General features: G+C 48.8%; 17 non-coding genes across 17 annotated transcripts; all 17 read left to right on the forward strand.

Moving 5' to 3' along the window:
- The first annotated feature begins 1,866 nt into the window (after positions 1–1,866).
- On the forward strand, positions 1,867–1,949 carry trnal-aag (transfer RNA leucine (anticodon AAG)). Its single transcript has one exon. It is a non-coding gene; the product is annotated as a tRNA-Leu (tRNA).
- A 674-nt stretch (positions 1,950–2,623) lies between these two features.
- Positions 2,624–2,695, forward strand: trnag-ucc (transfer RNA glycine (anticodon UCC)). The gene has a single exon. It is a non-coding gene; the product is annotated as a tRNA-Gly (tRNA).
- A 1,133-nt stretch (positions 2,696–3,828) lies between these two features.
- Positions 3,829–3,900, forward strand: trnag-ucc (transfer RNA glycine (anticodon UCC)). The gene has a single exon. It is a non-coding gene; the product is annotated as a tRNA-Gly (tRNA).
- A 1,160-nt stretch (positions 3,901–5,060) lies between these two features.
- Positions 5,061–5,143, forward strand: trnal-aag (transfer RNA leucine (anticodon AAG)). The gene has a single exon. It is a non-coding gene; the product is annotated as a tRNA-Leu (tRNA).
- Positions 5,144–5,818: 675 nt separating this feature from the next.
- On the forward strand, positions 5,819–5,890 carry trnag-ucc (transfer RNA glycine (anticodon UCC)). Its single transcript has one exon. It is a non-coding gene; the product is annotated as a tRNA-Gly (tRNA).
- Positions 5,891–7,050: 1,160 nt separating this feature from the next.
- On the forward strand, positions 7,051–7,133 carry trnal-aag (transfer RNA leucine (anticodon AAG)). The gene has a single exon. It is a non-coding gene; the product is annotated as a tRNA-Leu (tRNA).
- A 675-nt stretch (positions 7,134–7,808) lies between these two features.
- On the forward strand, positions 7,809–7,880 carry trnag-ucc (transfer RNA glycine (anticodon UCC)). The gene has a single exon. It is a non-coding gene; the product is annotated as a tRNA-Gly (tRNA).
- A 1,160-nt stretch (positions 7,881–9,040) lies between these two features.
- On the forward strand, positions 9,041–9,123 carry trnaf-aaa (transfer RNA phenylalanine (anticodon AAA)). The gene has a single exon. It is a non-coding gene; the product is annotated as a tRNA-Phe (tRNA).
- A 675-nt stretch (positions 9,124–9,798) lies between these two features.
- Positions 9,799–9,870, forward strand: trnag-ucc (transfer RNA glycine (anticodon UCC)). The gene has a single exon. It is a non-coding gene; the product is annotated as a tRNA-Gly (tRNA).
- A 1,160-nt stretch (positions 9,871–11,030) lies between these two features.
- On the forward strand, positions 11,031–11,114 carry trnay-aua (transfer RNA tyrosine (anticodon AUA)). The gene has a single exon. It is a non-coding gene; the product is annotated as a tRNA-Tyr (tRNA).
- A 675-nt stretch (positions 11,115–11,789) lies between these two features.
- On the forward strand, positions 11,790–11,861 carry trnag-ucc (transfer RNA glycine (anticodon UCC)). Its single transcript has one exon. It is a non-coding gene; the product is annotated as a tRNA-Gly (tRNA).
- A 1,160-nt stretch (positions 11,862–13,021) lies between these two features.
- Positions 13,022–13,104, forward strand: trnal-aag (transfer RNA leucine (anticodon AAG)). The gene has a single exon. It is a non-coding gene; the product is annotated as a tRNA-Leu (tRNA).
- Positions 13,105–13,778: 674 nt separating this feature from the next.
- Positions 13,779–13,850, forward strand: trnag-ucc (transfer RNA glycine (anticodon UCC)). The gene has a single exon. It is a non-coding gene; the product is annotated as a tRNA-Gly (tRNA).
- A 1,160-nt stretch (positions 13,851–15,010) lies between these two features.
- On the forward strand, positions 15,011–15,094 carry trnay-aua (transfer RNA tyrosine (anticodon AUA)). The gene has a single exon. It is a non-coding gene; the product is annotated as a tRNA-Tyr (tRNA).
- A 675-nt stretch (positions 15,095–15,769) lies between these two features.
- On the forward strand, positions 15,770–15,841 carry trnag-ucc (transfer RNA glycine (anticodon UCC)). Its single transcript has one exon. It is a non-coding gene; the product is annotated as a tRNA-Gly (tRNA).
- A 1,160-nt stretch (positions 15,842–17,001) lies between these two features.
- Positions 17,002–17,084, forward strand: trnal-aag (transfer RNA leucine (anticodon AAG)). The gene has a single exon. It is a non-coding gene; the product is annotated as a tRNA-Leu (tRNA).
- A 674-nt stretch (positions 17,085–17,758) lies between these two features.
- Positions 17,759–17,830, forward strand: trnag-ucc (transfer RNA glycine (anticodon UCC)). The gene has a single exon. It is a non-coding gene; the product is annotated as a tRNA-Gly (tRNA).
- Positions 17,831–18,126: the final 296 nt, after the last annotated feature.

An 18,126-nucleotide genomic window follows, 5' to 3' on the forward strand; every position in this document is an offset into this window, starting at 1 on the left:
ATCAACGCCAGGAAGATCCAATACCTCCCATTCAATGGGGAAGCGTTGTCCTCCGGGAATGAGATTCCTGCGTATATTCGCACAGCGAGACCCCACAGGCAGATGCCCAGTTCATCACTGGATAATTTGCTCATGACTCTATTTGAGGAATTAATAATGATCCCAGGATTCCGGGTAAATGTCTCGTCTCTTGTTGTAAATAGTCTGGCTGGTTGGATTGTCGAGGTGTCTCAGTCGACATCTCCCAGAAAACTCTTCTGCCGCCTTTACTGGATGAACGTCCTCCTGTTTGGACACTGAAGGGTTTTCTGGCTACTTGTTTGTGAAAGCAGCACCAGAAGCAGCTGTGGAGAGAGATTCCAGTCGCAAGGATGCAACTGTATAATTGGATCCTTCACGCCGCTCAGATCTTAGACTCTCAATATCTTCATGTGAGGAACAGGTCGGCGGGAGTTCGGTCTTTGTTGATTGCAGCAAACTGATCAATGCAACGACGCGAAGCTCCTTAACCCCCAGCGGCTTGGAGAAGGACGGCACTCAGATACAGGACTCTGGCTGGTGTTCAAAAATAGGAAAAGCACAACTGATTAGAAATGAAATGACAATGAAGATATAATTTAAAGTTCTTCAGTGAGCGATGGTGGTATAATGGTGAGCATAGATGCCTTCCAAGCAGTTGAACTGGGTTCGATTCCCAGCCATCGCAGAAAAAACTTATTTCGAAATTTTGGACAGCAAGGTAGCACAGTTGTTTCACAGCTCCAGGGTTCCAGGTTCGATTCCCGGCTTGGGTCACTGTCTGTGTGGAGTCTGCACGTTCTCCCCATGTCTGCGTGAATTTCACCCCGGGTGCTCCGGTTTCCTCCCACGGCATAAAGACGAGCTGGCTAGGGGAATTGGTCATGCGTAATTGCCCTTAGTGTCCGAAAAGGTAGGAAGGATCATTGGGTTGCTGGATGAGGGTGATAGGATGGAATTGAGGTCTTAAGTGGATCGGTGCAGACTCGATGGGCCGAATGGACTCCTTCTGCACTGTATGTTCTATGTCTATTTGTGCACCGAGCATAACAGTTTCTGCAGCTCGTCAGGGTGGCCGAGCGGTCGAAGGCGCGGGTTAAGGACGCAGTCTCCTCTGGAGGCGTGCGTTAGAATCCTACTTCTGACATTGCCTTTTTTTCCACGAGGTTACATTTCTCCAAAAATTGTTCAACCCCAGGAAGATCTCATACCTCCCATTCAATGGGGAAGCGGTGGCCTCGGGACGCGAGATTCGTACTTAAATTCGCACAGCAAGACCCCACAGTCAGAAGCCCAGTTCATGACTGGATGATCTGCTCAGTGACTCTGGTTGAGGAATTAATACTGATCCCAGGACTCCGGGTAAATTTCCACTTCCATTGTTGTAAATAGTCTGGCTGGTTGGATTGTCGGACGTGAATCAGCTGGCTTCTTCCAGAAAGTTCTTCTGCCGCCTTTACAGCATGAACATCCTCGTGTTTGGCACTGGAGGCGTTATTCGGCTACTTGTCTGTGAAAGCAGCACCAGATGCAGCTGTGCAGAGAGATTCCAGTCGCCAGGATGCAACTGTCTCATTGGATCCTTCCCGCCACTCAGATCTTAGACTCTTAATACCTTCGTGTAAGGAACAGTTAGACGGCAGTACGGACTTTGTTGATTGGAACAAACTGATCAATGCAGAAATGAGAGCTCCTTAACACACAGCGTGTTGGAGAACGATCGCACTCAGAAGCAAGAGTCTGGCTGGCGTTCAAAAATAGTAAAACCACATCTAGTTTGAAATGAAATGAAGATGAAAATTAAATTTAAATCGATTTGCGCATGGAGCATATCTTTGGCCACAGTGCGTCAGGATGGCCGAGCGGTCGAAGGCGCTGCGTTAAGGTCGCAGTCTACTCTGGAGGCGTGGGTTCGAATCCCACTTCTGACATTCCCTTTTCCTCCACGTGGTTACGTATCTCCAGCAAAATTTGCAACACCAGGACGATCCAATACCTCCCATTCAATGGGTAAGCGGTGGCCTCCTGGAATGAGATTCCTGCTGATATTCGCACAGCAAGACCCCACAGGCAGAAGCCCAGTTCATCCCTGGATAATTTGCTCATGACTCTATTTGAGGAATTAATAATGATCCCAGGATTCCGGGTAAATGTCTCGTCTCTTGTTGTAAATAGTCTGGCTGGTTGGATTGTCGAGGTGTCTCAGTCGACATCTCCCAGAAAACTCTCTGCCGCCTTGACTGGATGAATCTCCTCGTGTTTGGACACTGAAGGGTTTTCTGGCTACTTGTTTGTGAAAGCAGCACCAGAAGCAGCTGTGGAGAGAGATTCCAGTCGCAAGGATGCAACTGTATAATTGGATCCTTCACGCCGCTCAGATCTTAGACTCTCAATATCTTCATGTGAGGAACAGGTCGGCGGGAGTTCGGTCTTTGTTGATTGCAGCATACTGATCAATGCAAAGACGCGAAGCTCCTTAACCCCCAGCGGCTTGGAGAAGGACGGCACTCAGATACAGGACTCTGGCTGGTGTTCAAAAATAGGAAAAGCACAACTGATTAGAAATGAAATGACAATGAAGATAGAATTTAAAGTTCTTCAGTGAGCGATGGTGGTATAATGGTGAGCATAGCTGCCTTCCAAGCAGTTAACTTGGGTTCGATTCCCAGCCATCGCAGAAAAAACTTATTTCGAAATTTTGGGCAGCAAGGTGGCACAGTAGTTTCACAGCTCCAGGGTTCCAGGTTCGATTCCCGGCTTGGGTCACTGTCTGTGCGGAGTCTGCACGTTCTCCCCATGTCTGCGTGAATTTCACCCCGGGTGCTCCGGTTTCCTCCCACAGCATTATGACGAGCAGGCTAGGGGAATTGGTCATGCGTAATTGCCCTTAGTGTCCAAAAAGTTGGGAAGGATTATTGGGTTGCGGGGTGAGGGTGATAGGATGGAATTGAGTCCTTAGGTGATCGGTGCAGACTCGATGAGCCGAATGGACTCCTTCTGCACTGTATGTTCTATGTCTATTTGTGCACCGAGCATAACAGTTTCTGCAGCTCGTCAGGGTGGCCGAGCGGCCGAAGGCGCGGCGTTAAGGACGCAGTCTACTCTGGAGGCGTGGGTTAGAATCCTACTTCTGACATTCCCTTTTTTCCCACGAGGTTACATTTCTCCAAAAATTGTTCAACCCCAGGAATATCTCATACCTCCCATTCAATGGGGAAGCGGTGGCCTCCTGGAATGAGATTCCTGCTGATATTCGCACAGCAAGACCCCACAGGCAAAAGCCCAGTTCATCACTGGATAATCTGCTCATGACTCTATTTGAGGAATTAATAATGATCCCAGGATTCCTGGTAAATGTCTCGTCTCTTGTTGTAAATTGTCTGGCTGGTTGGATTGTCGAGGTGTCTCAGTCGACATCTCCCAGAAAACTCTTCTGCCGTCTTTATTGGATGAACGTCCTCCTGTTTGGACACTGAAGGGTTTTCTGGCTACTTGTTTGTGAAAGCAGCACCAGAAGCAGCTGTGGAGAGAGATTCCAGTCGCAAGGATGCAACTGTATAATTGGATCCTTCACGCCGCTCAGATCTTAGACTCTCAATATCTTCATGTGAGGAACAGGTCGGCGGGAGTTCGGTCTTTGTTGATTGCAGCAAACTGATCAATGCAACGACGCGAAGCTCCTTAACCCCCAGCGGCTTGGAGAAGGACGGCACTCAGATGCAGGACTCTGGCTGGTGTTCAAAAATAGGAAAAGCACAACTGATTAGAAATGAAATGACAATGAAGATAGAATTTAAAATTATTCAGTGAGCGATGGTGGTATAATGGTGAGCATAGCTGCCTTCCAAGCAGTTTACCTGGGTTCGATTCCCAGCCATCGCAGAAAAAACTTATTTCGAAATTTTGGGCAGCAAGGTAGCACAGTTGTTTCACAGCTCCAGGGTTCCAGGTTCGATTCCCAGCTTGGGTCACTGTCTGTGCGGAGTCTGCACGTTCTCCCCATGTCTGCGTGAATTTCACCCCGGGTGCTCCGGTTTCCTCCCACGGCATAAAGACGAGCTGGCTAGGGGAATTGGTCATGCGTAATTGCCCTTAGTGTCCAAAAAGGTAGGAAGGATTATTGGGTTGCGGGGTGAGGGTGATAGGATGGAATTGAGGTCTTAAGTGGATCGGTGCAGACTCGATGGGCCGAATGGTCTCCTTCTGCACTGTATGTTCTATGTCTATTTGTGCACCGAGCATAACAGTTTCTGCAGCTCGTCAGGGTGGCCGAGCGGTCGAAGGCGCGGGTTAAGGACGCAGTCTCATCTGGAGGCGTGCGTTAGAATCCTACTTCTGACATTGCCTTTTTTTCCACGAGGTTACATTTCTCCAAAAATTGTTGAACCCCAGGAAGATCTCATACCTCCCATTCAATGGGGAAGCGGTGGCCTCGGGACGCGAGATTCGTACTTAAATTCGTACAGCAAGACCCCACAGTCAGAAGCCCAGTTCATGAATGGATGATATGCTCAGTGACTCTGGTTGACGAATTGATACTGATACCAGGACTCCGGGTAAATTTCCACTTCCATTGTTGTAAATAGTCTGGCTGGTTGGATTGTCGGACGTGAATCAGCTGGCTTCTTCCAGAAAGTTCTTCTGCCGCCTTTACAGCATGAACATCCTCGTGTTTGGCACTGGAGGCGTTATTCGGCTACTTGTCTGTGAAAGCAGCACCAGATGCAGCTGTGCAGAGAGATTCCAGTCGCCAGGATGCAACTGTCTCATTGGATCCTTCCCGCCACTCAGATCTTAGACTCTTAATACCTTCGTGGAAGGAACAGTTAGACGGCAGTACGGACTTTGTTGATTGGAGCAAACTGATCAATGCAGAAATGAGAGCTCCTGAACACACAGCGCGTTGGAGAACGATCGCACTCAGACGCAAGAGTCTGGCTGGCGTTCAAAAATAGTAAAACCACATCTAGTTTGAAATGAAATGAAGATGAAAATTAAATTTAAATCGATTTGCGCATGGAGCATATCTTTGGCCACAGTGCGTCAGGATGGCCGAGCGGTCGAAGGCGCTGCGTTAAGGTCGCAGTCTCCTCTGGAGGCGTGGGTTCGAATCCCACTTCTGACATTCCCTTTTCCTCCACGTGGTTACGTTTCTCCAGCAATATTTGCAACACCAGGACGATCCAATACCTCCCATTCAATGGGGAAGCGGTGGCCTCCTGGAATGAGATTCCTGCTGATATTCGCACAGCAAGACCCCACAGGCAAAAGCCCAGTTCATCACTGGATAATCTGCTCATGACTCTATTTGAGGAATTAATAATGATCCCAGGATTCCTGGTAAATGTCTCGTCTCTTGTTGTAAATAGTCTGGCTGGTTGGATTGTCGAGGTGTCTCAGTCGACATCTCCCAGAAAACTCTTCTGCCGCCTTTACTGGATGAACGTCCTCCTGTTTGGACACTGAAGGGTTTTCTGGCTACTTGTTTGTGAAAGCAGCACCAGAAGCAGCTGTGGAGAGAGATTCCAGTCGCAAGGATGCAACTGTATAATTGGATCCTTCACGCCGCTCAGATCTTAGACTCTCAATATCGTTATGTGAGGAACAGGTCGGCGGGAGTTCGGTCTTTGTTGATTGCAGCAAACTGATCAATGCAACGACGCGAAGCTCCTTAACCCCCAGCGGCTTGGAGAAGGACGGCACTCAGATGCAGGACTCTGGCTGGTGTTCAAAAATAGGAAAAGCACAACTGATTAGAAATGAAATGACAATGAAGATAGAATTTAACGTTCTTCAGTGAGCGATGGTGGTATAATGGTGAGCATAGCTGCCTTCCAAGCAGTTGACCTGGGTTCGATTCCCAGCCATCGCAGAAAAAACTTATTTCGAAATTTTGGGCAGCAAGGTAGCACAGTTGTTTCACAGCTCCAGGGTTCCAGGTTCGATTCCCGGCTTGGGTCACTGTCTGTGCGGAGTCTGCACGTTCTCCCCATGTCTGCGTGAATCTCACCCCGGGTGCTCCGGTTTCCTCCCACGGCATAAAGACGAGCTGGCTAGGGGAATTGGTCATGCGTCATTGCCCTTAGTGTCCAAAAAGGTAGAAAGGATTATTGGGTTGCGGGGTGAGGGTGATAGGATGGAATTGAGGTCTTAAGTGGATCGGTGCAGACTCGATGGGCCGAATGGACTCCTTCTGCACTGTATGTTCTATGTCTATTTGTGCACCGAGCATAACAGTTTCTGCATCTCGTCAGGGTGGCCGAGCGGTCGAAGGCGCGGGTTAAGGACGCAGTCTCCTCTGGAGGCGTGCGTTAGAATCCTACTTCTGACATTGCCTTTTTTTCCGCGAGGTTACATTTCTCCAAAAATTGTTCAACCCCAGGAAGATCTCATACCTGCCATTCAATGGGGAAGCGGTGGCCTCGGGACGCGAGATTCGTACTTAAATTCGCACAGCAAGACCCCACAGTCAGAAGCCCAGTTCATGACTGGATGATCTGCTCAGTGACTCTGGATGAGGAATTAAGACTGATCCCAGGACTCCGGGTAAATTTCCACTTCCATTGTTGTAAATAGTCTGGCTGGTTGGATTGTCGGACGTGAATCAGCTGGCTTCTTCCAGAAAGTTCTTCTGCCGCCTTTACAGCATGAACATCCTCGTGTTTGGCACTGGAGGCGTTATTCGGCTACTTGTCTGTGAAAGCAGCACCAGATGCAGCTGTGCAGAGAGATTCCAGTCGCCAGGATGCAACTGTCTCATTGGATCCTTCCCGCCACTCAGATCTTAGACTCTTAATACCTTCGTGGAAGGAACAGTGAGACGGCAGTACGGACTTTGTTGATTGGAGCAAACTGATCAATGCAGAAATGAGAGCTCCTGAACACACAGCGCGTTGGAGAACGATCGCACTCAGACGCAAGAGTCTGGCTGGCGTTCAAAAATAGTAAAACCACATCTAGTTTGAAATGAAATGAAGATGAAAATTAAATTTAAATCGATTTGCGCATGGAGCATATCTTTGGCCACAGTGCGTCAGGATGGCCGAGCGGTCGAAGGCGCTTCGTTAAGGTCGCAGTTTCCTCTGGAGGCGTGGGTTCGAATCCCACTTCTGACATTACCTTTTCCTCCACGTGGTTACGTTTCTCCAGCAATATTTGCAACACCAGGACGATCCAATACCTCCCATTCAATGGGGAAGCGGTGGCCTCCTGGAATGAGATTCCTGCTGATATTCGCACAGCAAGACCCCACAGGCAAAAGCCCAGTTCATCACTGGATAATCTGCTCATGACTCTATTTGAGGAATTAATAATGATCCCAGGATTCCGGGTAAATGTCTCGTCTCTTGTTGTAAATAGTCTGGCTGGTTGGATTGTCGAGGTGTCTCAGTCGACATCTCCCAGAAAACTCTTCTGCCGCCTTTACTGGATGAACGTCCTCCTGTTTGGACACTGAAGGTTTTTCTGGCTACTTGTTTGTGAAAGCAGCACCAGAAGCAGCTGTGGAGAGAGATTCCAGTCGCAAGGATGCAACTGTATAATTGGATCCTTCACGCCGCTCAGATCTTAGACTCTCAATATCTTCATGTGAGGAACAGGTCGGCGGGAGTTCGGTCTTTGTTGATTGCAGCAAACTGATCAATGCAACGACGCGAAGCTCCTTAACCCCCAGCGGCTTGGAGAAGGACGGCACTCAGATGCAGGACTCTGGCTGGTGTTCAAAAATAGGAAAAGCACAACTGATTAGAAATGAAATGACAATGAAGATAGAATTTAAAATTCTTCAGTGAGCGATGGTGGTATAATGGTGAGCATAGCTGCCTTCCAAGCAGTTGACCTGGGTTCAATTCCCAGCCATCGCAGAAAAAACTTATTTCGAAATTTTGGGCAGCAAGGTAGCACAGTTGTTTCACAGCTCCAGGGTTCCAGGTTCGATTCCCGGCTTGGGTCATTGTCTGTGCGGAGTCTGCACGTTCTCCCCATGTCTGCGTGAATTTCACCCCGGGTGCTCCGGTTTCCTCCCACGGCATAAAGACGAGCTGGCTCGGGGAATTGGTCATGCGTAATTGCCCTTCGTGTCCAAAAAGGTAGGAAGGATTATTGGGTTGCGGGGTGAGGGTGATAGGATGGAATTGAGGTCTTAAGTGGATCGGTGCAGACTCGATGGGCCGAATGGACTCCTTCTGCACTGTATGTTCTATGTCTATTTGTGCACCGAGCATAACAGTTTCTGCAGCTCGTCAGGGTGGCCGAGCGGTCGAAGGCGCGGGTTAAGGACGCAGTCTCCTCTGGAGGCGTGCGTTAGAATCCTACTTCTGACATTGCCTTTTTTTCCGCGAGGTTACATTTCTCCAAAAATTGTTCAACCCCAGGAAGATCTCATACCTCCCATTCAATGGGGAAGCGGTGGCCTCGGGACGCGAGATTCGTACTTAAATTCGTACAGCAAGACCCCACAGTCAGAAGCCCAGTTCATGACTGGATGATATGCTCAGTGACTCTGGTTGACGAATTGATACTGATACCAGGACTCCGGGTAAATTTCCACTTCCATTGTTGTAAATAGTCTGGCTGGTTGGATTGTCGGACGTGAATCAGCTAGCTTCTTCCAGAAAGTTCTTCCGCCGCCTTTACAGCATGAACATCCTCGTGTTTGGCACTGGAGGCGTTATTCGGCTCCTTGTCTGTGAAAGCAGCACCAGATGCAGCTGTGCAGAGAGATTCCAGTCGCCAGGATGCAACTGTCTCATTGGATCCTTCCCGCCACTCAGATCTTAGACTCTTAATACCTTCGTGGAAGGAACAGTTAGACGGCAGTACGGACTTTGTTGATTGGAGCAAACTGATCAATGCAGAAATGAGAGCTCCTGAACACACAGCGCGTTGGAGAACGATCGCACTCAGACGCAAGAGTCTGGCTGGCGTTCAAAAATAGTAAAACCACATCTAGTTTGAAATGAAATGAAGATGAAAATTAAATTAAAATCGATTTGCGCATGGAGCATATCTTTGGCCACAGTGCGTCAGGATGGCCGAGCGGTCGAAGGCGCTTCGTTAAAGTCGCAGTCTCCTCTGGAGGCGTGGGTTCGAATCCCACTTCTGACATTCCCTTTTCCTCCACGTGGTTACGTTTCTCCAGCAATATTTGCAACACCAGGACGATCCAATACCTCCCATTCAATGGGGAAGCGGTGGCCTCCTGGAATGAGATTCCTGCTGATATTCGCACAGCAAGACCCCACAGGCAAAAGCCCAGTTCATCACTGGATAATCTGCTCATGACTCTATTTGAGGAATTAATAATGATCCCAGGATTCCTGGTAAATGTCTCGTCTCTTGTTGTAAATAGTCTGGCTGGTTGGATTGTCGAGGTGTCTCAGTCGACATCTCCCAGAAAACTCTTCTGCCGCCTTTACTGGATGAACGTCCTCCTGTTTGGACACTGAAGGGTTTTCTGGCTACTTGTTTGTGAAAGCAGCACCAGAAGCAGCTGTGGAGAGAGATTCCAGTCGCAAGGATGCAACTGTATAATTGGATCCTTCACGCCGCTCAGATCTTAGACTCTCAATATCTTCATGTGAGGAACAGGTCGGCGGGAGTTCGGTCTTTGTTGATTGCAGCAAACTGATCAATGCAACGACGCGAAGCTCCTTAACCCCCAGCGGCTTGGAGAAGGACGGCACTCAGATGCAGGACTCTGGCTGGTGTTCAAAAATAGGAAAAGCACAACTGATTAGAAATGAAATGACAATGAAGATAGAATTTAAAATTCCTCAGTGAGCGATGGTGGTATAATGGTGAGCATAGCTGCCTTCCAAGCAGTTGACCTGGGTTCGATTCCCAGCCATCGCAGAAAAAACTTATTTCGAAATTTTGGGCAGCAAGGGAGCACAGTTGTTTCACAGCTCCAGGGTTCCAGGTTCGATTCCCGGCTTGGGTCACTGTCTGTGCGGAGTCTGCACGTTCTCCCCATGTCTGCGTGAATTTCACCCCGGGTGCTCCGGTTTCCTCCCACGGCATAAAGACGAGCTGGCTAGGGGAATTGGTCATGCGTAATTGCCCTTAGTGTCCAAAAAGGTAGGAAGGATTATTGGGTTGCGGGGTGAGGGTGATAGGATGGAATTGAGGTCTTAAGTGGATCCGTGCAGACTCGATGGGCCGAATGGACTCCTTCTGCACTGTATGTTCTATGTCTATTTGTGCACCGAGCATAACAGTTTCTGCAGCTCGTCAGGGTGGCCGAGCGGTCGAAGGCGCGGGTTAAGGACGCAGTCTCCTCTGGAGGCGTGCGTTAGAATCCTACTTCTGACATTGCCTTTTTTTCCGCGAGGTTACATTTCTCCAAAAATTGTTCAACCCCAGGAAGATCTCATACCTCCCATTCAATGGGGAAGCGGTGGCCTCGGGACGCGAGATTCGTACTTAAATTCGTACAGCAAGACCCCACAGTCAGAAGCCCAGTTCATGACTGGATGATATGCTCAGTGACTCTGGTTGACGAATTAATACTGATACCAGGACTCCGGGTAAATTTCCACTTCCATTGTTGTAAATAATCTGGCTGGTTGGATTGTCGGACGTGAATCAGCTGGCTTCTTCCAGAAAGTTCTTCTGCCGCCTTTACAGCATGAACATCCTCGTGTTTGGCACTGGAGGCGTTATTCGGCTACTTGTCTGTGAAAGCAGCACCAGATGCAGCTGTGCAGAGAGATTCCAGTCGCCAGGATGCAACTGTCTCATTGGATCCTTCCCGCCACTCAGATCTTAGACTCTTAATACCTTCGTGGAAGGAACAGTTAGACGGCAGTACGGACTTTGTTGATTGGAGCAAACTGATCAATGCAGAAATGAGAGCTCCTTAACACACAGCGCGATGGAGAACGATCGAACTCAGACGCAAGAGTCTGGCTGGCGTTCAAAAATAGTAAAACCACATCTAGTTTGAAATGAAATGAAGATGAAAATTAAATTTAAATCGATTTGCGCATGGAGCATATCTTTGGCCACAGTGCGTCAGGATGGCCGAGCGGTCGAAGGCGCTGCGTTATAGGTCGCAGTCTCCTCTGGAGGCGTGGGTTCGAATCCCACTTCTGACATTCCCTTTTCCTCCACGTGGTTACGTTTCTCCAGCAATATTTGCAACACCAGGACGATCCAATACCTCCCATTCAATGGGGAAGCGGTGGCCTCCTGGAATGAGATTCCTGCTGATATTCGCACAGCAAGACCCCACAGGCAAAAGCCCAGTTCATCACTGGATAATCTGCTCATGACTCTATTTGTGGAATTAATAATGATCCCAGGATTCCTGGTAAATGTCTCGTCTCTTGTTGTAAATAGTCTGGCTGGTTGGATTGTCGAGGTGTCTCAGTCGACATCTCCCAGAAAACTCTTCTGCCGCCTTTACTGGATGAACGTCCTCCTGTTTGGACACTGAAGGTTTTTCTGGCTACTTGTTTGTGAAAGCAGCACCAGAAGCAGCTGTGGAGAGAGATTCCAGTCGCAAGGATGCAACTGTATAATTGGATCCTTCACGCCGCTCAGATCTTAGACACTCAATATCTTCATGTGAGGAACAGGTCGGCGGGAGTTCGGTCTTTGTTGATTGCAGCAAACTGATCAATGCAACGACGCGAAGCTCCTTAACCCCCAGCGGCTTGGAGAAGGACGGCACTCAGATGCAGGACTCTGGCTGGTGTTCAAAAATAGGAAAAGCACAACTGATTAGAAATGAAATGACAATGAAGATAGAATTTAAAATTCTTCAGTGAGCGATGGTGGTATAATGGTGAGCATAGCTGCCTTCCAAGCAGTTGACCTGGGTTCGATTCCCAGCCATCGCAGAAAAAACGTATTTCGAAATTTTGGGCAGCAAGGTAGCACAGTTGTTTCACAGCTCCAGGGTTCCAGGTTCGATTCCCGGCTTGGGTCACTGTCTGTGCGGAGTCTGCACGTTCTCCCCATGTCTGCGTGAATTTCACCCCGGGTGCTCCGGTTTCCTCCCACGGCATAAAGACGAGCTGGCTAGGGGAATTGGTCATGCGTAATTGCCCTTAGTGTCCAAAAAGGTAGGAAGGATTATTGGGTTGCGGGGTGAGGGTGATAGGATGGAATTGAGGTCTTACGTGGATCGGTGCAGACTCGATGGGCCGAATGGACTCCTTCTGCACTGTATTTTCTATGTCTATTTGTGCACCGAGCATAACAGTTTCTGCAGCTCGTCAGGGTGGCCGAGCGGTCGAAGGCGCGGGTTAAGGACGCAGTCTCCTCTGGAGACGTGCGGTAGAATCCTACTTCTGACATTGCCTTTTTTTCCGCGAGGTTACATTTCTCCAAAAATTGTTCAACCCCAGGAAGATCTCATACCTCCCATTCAATGGGGAAGCAGTGGCCTCGGGACGCGAGATTCGTACTTAAATTAGTACAGCAAGACCCCACAGTCAGAAGCCCAGTTCATGACTGGATGATATGCTCAGTGACTCTGGTTGACGAATTAATACTGATACCAGGACCCCGGGTAAATTTCCACTTCCATTGTTGTAAATAGTCTGGCTGGTTGGATTGTCGGACGTGAATCAGCTGGCTTCTTCCAGAAAGTTCTTCTGCCGCCTTTACAGCATGAACATCCTCGTGTTTGGCACTGGAGGCGTTATTCGGCTACTTGTCTGTGAAAGCAGCACCAGATGCAGCTGTGCAGAGAGATTCCAGTCGCCAGGATGCAACTGTCTCATTGGATCCTTCCCGCCACTCAGATCTTAGACTCTTAATACCTTCGTGGAAGGAACAGTTAGACGGCAGTACGGACTTTGTTGATTGGAGCAAACTGATCAATGCAGAAATGAGAGCTCCTTAACACACAGCGCGTTAGAGAACGATCGCACTCAGACGCAAGAGTCTGGCTGGCGTTCAAAAATAGTAAAACCACACCTAGTTTGAAATGAAATGAAGATGAAAATTAAATTTAAATCGATTTGCGCATGGAGCATATCTTTGGCCACAGTGCGTCAGGATGGCCGAGCGGTCAAAGGCGCTGCGTTAAGGTCGCAGTCTCCTCTGGAGGCGTGGGTTCGAATCCCACTTCTAACATTCCCTTTTCCTCACGTGGTTACGTTTCTCCTGCAATATTTGCAACACCAGGACGATCCAATACCTCCCATTCAATGGGGAAGCGGTGGCCTCCTGGAATGAGATTCCTGCTGATATTCGCACAGCAAGACCCCACAGGCAAAAGCCCAGTTCATCACTGGATAATCTGCTCATGACTCTATTTGAGGAATTAATAATGATCCCAGGATTCCTGGTAAATGTCTCGTCTCTTGTTGTAAATAGTCTGGCTGGTTGGATTGTCGAGGTGTCTCAGTCGACATCTCCCAGAAAACTCTTCTGCCGCCTTTACTGGATGAACGTCCTCCTGTTTGGACACTGAAGGGTTTTCTGGCTACTTGTTTGTGAAAGCAGCACCAGAAGCAGCTGTGGAGAGAGATTCCAGTCGCAAGGATGCAACTGTATAATTGGATCCTTCACGCCGCTCAGATCTTAGACTCTCAATACCTTCGTGTGAGGAACAGGTCGGCGGGAGTTCGGTCTTTGTTGATTGCAGCAAACTGATCAATGCAACGACGCGAAGCTCCTTAACCCCCAGCGGCTTGGAGAAGGACGGCACTCAGATGCAGGACTCTGGCTGGTGTTCAAAAATAGGAAAAGCACAACTGATTAGAAATGAAATGACAATGAAGATAGAATTTAACGTTCTTCAGTGAGCGATGGTGGTATAATGGTGAGCATAGCTGCCTTCCAAGCAGTTGACCTGGGTTCGATTCCCAGCCATCGCAGAAAAAACTTATTTCGAAATTTTGGGCAGCAAGGGAGCACAGTTGTTTCACAGCTCCAGGGTTCCAGGTTCGATTCCCGGCTTGGGTCACTGTCTGTGCGGAGTCTGCACGTTCTCCCCATGTCTGCGTGAATTTCACCCCGGGTGCTCCGGTTTCCTCCCACGGCATAAAGACGAGCTGGCTAGGGGAATTGGTCATGCGTAATTGCCCTTAGTGTCCAAAAAGGTAGGAAGGATTATTGGGTTGCGGGGTGAGGGTGATAGGATGGAATTGAGGTCTTAAGTGGATCCGTGCAGACTCGATGGGCCGAATGGACTCCTTCTGCACTGTATGTTCTATGTCTATTTGTGCACCGAGCATAACAGTTTCTGCAGCTCGTCAGGGTGGCCGAGCGGTCGAAGGCGCGGGTTAAGGACGCAGTCTCCTCTGGAGGCGTGCGTTAGAATCCTACTTCTGACATTGCCTTTTTTTCCGCGAGGTTACATTTCTCCAAAAATTGTTCAACCCCAGGAAGATCTCATACCTCCCATTCAATGGGGAAGCGGTGGCCTCGGGACGCGAGATTCGTACTTAAATTCGTACAGCAAGACCCCACAGTCAGAAGCCCAGTTCATGACTGGATGATATGCTCAGTGACTCTGGTTGACGAATTAATACTGATACCAGGACTCCGGGTAAATTTCCACTTCCATTGTTGTAAATAATCTGGCTGGTTGGATTGTCGGACGTGAATCAGCTGGCTTCTTCCAGAAAGTTCTTCTGCCGCCTTTACAGCATGAACATCCTCGTGTTTGGCACTGGAGGCGTTATTCGGCTACTTGTCTGTGAAAGCAGCACCAGATGCAGCTGTGCAGAGAGATTCCAGTCGCCAGGATGCAACTGTCTCATTGGATCCTTCCCGCCACTCAGATCTTAGACTCTTAATACCTTCGTGGAAGGAACAGTTAGACGGCAGTACGGACTTTGTTGATTGGAGCAAACTGATCAATGCAGAAATGAGAGCTCCTTAACACACAGCGCGATGGAGAACGATCGAACTCAGACGCAAGAGTCTGGCTGGCGTTCAAAAATAGTAAAACCACATCTAGTTTGAAATGAAATGAAGATGAAAATTAAATTTAAATCGATTTGCGCATGGAGCATATCTTTGGCCACAGTGCGTCAGGATGGCCGAGCGGTCGAAGGCGCTGCGTTATAGGTCGCAGTCTCCTCTGGAGGCGTGGGTTCGAATCCCACTTCTGACATTCCCTTTTCCTCCACGTGGTTACGTTTCTCCAGCAATATTTGCAACACCAGGACGATCCAATACCTCCCATTCAATGGGGAAGCGGTGGCCTCCTGGAATGAGATTCCTGCTGATATTCGCACAGCAAGACCCCACAGGCAAAAGCCCAGTTCATCACTGGATAATCTGCTCATGACTCTATTTGTGGAATTAATAATGATCCCAGGATTCCTGGTAAATGTCTCGTCTCTTGTTGTAAATAGTCTGGCTGGTTGGATTGTCGAGGTGTCTCAGTCGACATCTCCCAGAAAACTCTTCTGCCGCCTTTACTGGATGAACGTCCTCCTGTTTGGACACTGAAGGTTTTTCTGGCTACTTGTTTGTGAAAGCAGCACCAGAAGCAGCTGTGGAGAGAGATTCCAGTCGCAAGGATGCAACTGTATAATTGGATCCTTCACGCCGCTCAGATCTTAGACACTCAATATCTTCATGTGAGGAACAGGTCGGCGGGAGTTCGGTCTTTGTTGATTGCAGCAAACTGATCAATGCAACGACGCGAAGCTCCTTAACCCCCAGCGGCTTGGAGAAGGACGGCACTCAGATGCAGGACTCTGGCTGGTGTTCAAAAATAGGAAAAGCACAACTGATTAGAAATGAAATGACAATGAAGATAGAATTTAAAATTCTTCAGTGAGCGATGGTGGTATAATGGTGAGCATAGCTGCCTTCCAAGCAGTTGACCTGGGTTCGATTCCCAGCCATCGCAGAAAAAACTTATTTCGAAATTTTGGGCAGCAAGGTAGCACAGTTGTTTCACAGCTCCAGGGTTCCAGGTTCGATTCCCGGCTTGGGTCACTGTCTGTGCGGAGTCTGCACGTTCTCCCCATGTCTGCGTGAATTTCACCCCGGGTGCTCCGGTTTCCTCCCACGGCATAAAGACGAGCTGGCTAGGGGAATTGGTCATGCGTAATTGCCCTTAGTGTCCAAAAAGGTAGGAAGGATTATTGGGTTGCGGGGTGAGGGTGATAGGATGGAATTGAGGTCTTACGTGGATCGGTGCAGACTCGATGGGCCGAATGGACTCCTTCTGCACTGTATTTTCTATGTCTATTTGTGCACCGAGCATAACAGTTTCTGCAGCTCGTCAGGGTGGCCGAGCGGTCGAAGGCGCGGGTTAAGGACGCAGTCTCCTCTGGAGACGTGCGGTAGAATCCTACTTCTGACATTGCCTTTTTTTCCGCGAGGTTACATTTCTCCAAAAATTGTTCAACCCCAGGAAGATCTCATACCTCCCATTCAATGGGGAAGCAGTGGCCTCGGGACGCGAGATTCGTACTTAAATTAGTACAGCAAGACCCCACAGTCAGAAGCCCAGTTCATGACTGGATGATATGCTCAGTGACTCTGGTTGACGAATTAATACTGATACCAGGACCCCGGGTAAATCTCCACTTCCATTGTTGTAAATAGTCTGGCTGGTTGGATTGTCGGACGTGAATCAGCTGGCTTCTTCCAGAAAGTTCTTCTGCCGCCTTTACAGCATGAACATCCTCGTGTTTGGCACTGGAGGCGTTATTCGGCTACTTGTCTGTGAAAGCAGCACCAGATGCAGCTGTGCAGAGAGATTCCAGTCGCCAGGATGCAACTGTCTCATTGGATCCTTCCCGCCACTCAGATCTTAGACTCTTAATACCTTCGTGGAAGGAACAGTTAGACGGCAGTACGGACTTTGTTGATTGGAGCAAACTGATCAATGCAGAAATGAGAGCTCCTTAACACACAGCGCGTTAGAGAACGATCGCACTCAGACGCAAGAGTCTGGCTGGCGTTCAAAAATAGTAAAACCACACCTAGTTTGAAATGAAATGAAGATGAAAATTAAATTTAAATCGATTTGCGCATGGAGCATATCTTTGGCCACAGTGCGTCAGGATGGCCGAGCGGTCAAAGGCGCTGCGTTAAGGTCGCAGTCTCCTCTGGAGGCGTGGGTTCGAATCCCACTTCTGACATTCCCTTTTCCTCACGTGGTTACGTTTCTCCTGCAATATTTGCAACACCAGGACGATCCAATACCTCCCATTCAATGGGGAAGCGGTGGCCTCCTGGAATGAGATTCCTGCTGATATTCGCACAGCAAGACCCCACAGGCAAAAGCCCAGTTCATCACTGGATAATCTGCTCATGACTCTATTTGAGGAATTAATAATGATCCCAGGATTCCTGGTAAATGTCTCGTCTCTTGTTGTAAATAGTCTGGCTGGTTGGATTGTCGAGGTGTCTCAGTCGACATCTCCCAGAAAACTCTTCTGCCGCCTTTACTGGATGAACGTCCTCCTGTTTGGACACTGAAGGGTTTTCTGGCTACTTGTTTGTGAAAGCAGCACCAGAAGCAGCTGTGGAGAGAGATTCCAGTCGCAAGGATGCAACTGTATAATTGGATCCTTCACGCCGCTCAGATCTTAGACTCTCAATACCTTCGTGTGAGGAACAGGTCGGCGGGAGTTCGGTCTTTGTTGATTGCAGCAAACTGATCAATTCAACGACGCGAAGCTCCTTAACCCCCAGCGGCTTGGAGAAGGACGGCACTCAGATTCAGGACTCTGGCTGGTGTTCAAAAATAGGAAAAGCACAACTGATTAGAAATGAAATGACAATGAAGATATAATTTAAAATTCTTCAGTGAGCGATGGTGGTATAATGGTGAGCATAGCTGCCTTCCAAGCAGTTGACCTGGGTTCAATTCCCAGCCATCGCAGAAAAAACTTATTTCGAAATTTTGGGCAGCAAGGTAGCACAGTTGTTTCACAGCTCCAGGGTTCCAGGTTCGATTCCCGGCTTGGGTAACTGTCTGTGCGGAGTCTGCACGTTCTCCCCATGTCTGCGTGAATTTCACCCCGGGTGCTCCGGTTTCCTCCCACGGCATAAAGACGAGCTGGCTAGGGGAATTGGTCATGCGTAATTGCCCTTAGTGTCCAAAAAGGTAGGAAGGATTATTGGGTTGCGGGGTGAGGGTGATAGGATGGAATTGAGGTCTTAAGTGGATCGGTGCAG

The sequence above is a fragment of the Scyliorhinus torazame genome, chromosome 24 (assembly GCF_047496885.1).
Source record: "Scyliorhinus torazame isolate Kashiwa2021f chromosome 24, sScyTor2.1, whole genome shotgun sequence".
In the NCBI taxonomy this organism is placed as follows: domain Eukaryota; kingdom Metazoa; phylum Chordata; class Chondrichthyes; order Carcharhiniformes; family Scyliorhinidae; genus Scyliorhinus; species Scyliorhinus torazame.